Here is a 2,976-nt window from a genome sequence, read left to right as displayed (position 1 = left end):
CTAGGCACTTTCAAAGAGCTCTAGGTAGCCTCAAGAAAGCTCTGCCTAGAGTACTAATGGATCTGAATCTCATTAATTTGAAAATCTCCCTGGTGATTCTCATGCAGGCAGTATTTGAGTCGCACTGTTACTGAACAGCAAAAGGTCTACACCTTTCAGATAAAATCATAGAATTTGCTCACTATTTGCCCAAGCCCGGCTGCTCACTCCAGCTGTACATCAGGTCCTGAGTCTTGGCTAGCAGTAAGCTGGCCAGAGTGCAAGTATTAAATCCTCCAAACAGTAGACAAAGCTGCCAGTGTGGCCAGATCATAAAAGCATACACAATCACCTCCAAGTGAATTCAAAACCTTAAGAATAGGAAACTTAAATCCTGAAAACTTTCACATTCATTTTTCTTTTTTTTTTTTCATTTTTGTTCTTTAGATTCTGTTTGTTACCGTATTTTCCTTTTCTAAATGCACTCAGTCCTGGGAAGATAGAAATGGGGGCACCCAGAAAATCAGTAAAGCTCCTTAGACTCATACTTTCTCTTATTCAGAAATCCAAAGCAACTTGTCTTTAATTGCTGCTTCCAAAGAACTCATTGGGCATTTTCAGTTGCTCAGGTCATACTGTCATGAGGAGCACAGATTGAAGAATAATAGCAAAATTTTCCTGTAGGACTAAAGAGTGCTCAGTCAGTAAATTGCTTGTAACACAAGCACAGGGACCTGATTACAAACACGAGAAGTCACACAAAATTCATATATAAGAGTCACACATGCTTCTATGCCCAGGACTGCTGGGATAGTTATGAGGATCCCTGGGTCTCATTGGCTAACCATCCTAGCTTGGAGCTCTCTTGTCAAGGTCAAATCAAGTGAGAGACACTATTTCAAAAACAATGTGGATGGTGTCTGAACAGCGACACATGAGTTTGATGTCTGACCTACATAACTATTCATGTGCAGACACACACACAAACACACACACACACACACACACACACACAGAGAGAGAGAGAGAGAGAGAGAGAGAGAGAGAGAGAGAGAAATATACAAACAAATTCACACAATTTTTTCTTTAAATACATAGAAACAAATGCAAGAGAAAAGAAAAATCAGAAAAAAGTTCCCGAAGGACAGAAAAATTGTTATGACTTATCCTAATTATTTTCAAATGCTACCAAAACTTGTAAATATGACAGTGATAATGCATTTTCTAGTGAAATCAATTTTACTGCCAAACTGTTCTGAAGACCAACTGACTTGTTGCCAAATTGTTCTCTGAAAACTGGCTCATTCCTACTCATCACTGTCCTCCTACCTTTTTATTAAGCCAAAATCCTTTCTTTCAATCTCAAGACCTAGCTTAAACCTAATATACCTCTTGCAGTCAGATCACTGTGGTTCCTATATACCTCCCTGCTGAATTTTCTCAGAAACTTCAATGCTCTTCTCCATCAGTTTGTGTCTCTGAATCAACTCTTGTTTGGTTTGCCCCAATGGCTGCTGCACTAATGCCATGCCCCTGCTAACTTCTTCAGGTTGCTTCAACTAGCTCTTTTGTGTATTTCACAGCTTGGACACCATCAATAAGTATTGAATGAGGCAGAGAAAATTCGGAGTAATATCTTTTGAAAGCCATTCTAGTCATTTGTGAACTCAGTGCATCTGCACTTCAACATAGTGAAAAAAGGAGCTCTGGCATTTTAGGGTAGCAGGTCCTACAGAGTGAACATAAAGAAACTGTATTCCAAAGGTACTGGCTATATGGAGAGACAGCGGATAACAGCTGCCTCTGCACAGTTTCCCCTGGGACCCACAAATGCTTCATCCCACAATCCTCAAACCTGCCTCATATCAACAAGGAGGGGAGGGACTCAGACAAGTGGAAGCACCAGATTGATCTGTGACTGCTTATGAAGGCCACATGGATAAGGGCAGAGAGATCCCTGCTAGGCATAAACACAAATTCATAGCTGGGTGGTGTTGGTTGTTCTTTTAAAAGAAAATAGACTTGTTTGGAAGATGTACCTACTCAAACCATGCCTGGGACCTGGGCAGTATTTTGGTTGCATTCCTGTAGCTGCAGTCCCTGACTGACTCCCTGAGTATGTGAGTGCAGAAAGGCCTGTGCAGCAGTACAATCTCTGTTCCTTGTCCTGGATACTTTAGGACGAGCAGCTAAAGTCTCCCACTGCTTTGACTTCCTGCACCATGGTTGGCTATACTTTCAAATATGAGCAAAAATAAACCCTGTGTGCTTTAAGTTGCTTTTGTCAGGATATTTTATCACAGGTGCAAGGAAAGAAGTTCAGAAATCACTACAAGATGAAGTAGGATACAGAGGAGAAATGGTGGAAAACCTTGGGAAGAAATTACAACCTAGATTGAGAGATGCCTACAGGGGAGAATTTGCATGCCAATCAAAGCCAGATACCACACAGAGTGAGAAGAGTAAAAAGATGAGTGATACCACAGCTGAAGTTGAAGAAGCACAAAAGAGTGAAACTCTCACTTTAACATTGTAATTATGGGAGCTGAGGAGATAGGATAGACCGTAGAATGCTTTACTTTCAATCATTTGAAATTATATTTAAACCCCATCACCCACATAAAAAAGAAGGTCATGGTGACAAGCATCTGTATCCCAAGCTCTGGAAATGTAGACAAAGGAGTATCCCTGGGGCTTACTGGTTACACAAGTCAGTGAGATCCAGATTGAGTAAGAGAACTGTCTCAGAAAATAAGGTGTAGAGTACCATAAACTCGGCATAAACTCTGGCCCTAATACATACACACACAAATGTGTGCATACTCATACTTCTTCAATTATATATATATGTATATATATATATATATATATATATATATATACACAAAAATGCACACACACACACACACACACACATTCTGAGTCTTCCCTGAAAGAGGGAAGACTAATGTCTCACAGATTTCACAGGGAAGGGTTTCTGTGCTAGAGGTCAGGGGT

This window comes from Rattus norvegicus, chromosome 4 (genome assembly GCF_036323735.1).
Source record: "Rattus norvegicus strain BN/NHsdMcwi chromosome 4, GRCr8, whole genome shotgun sequence".
NCBI lineage: Eukaryota > Metazoa > Chordata > Mammalia > Rodentia > Muridae > Rattus > Rattus norvegicus.
This window is presented reverse-complemented; position numbering follows the sequence as displayed.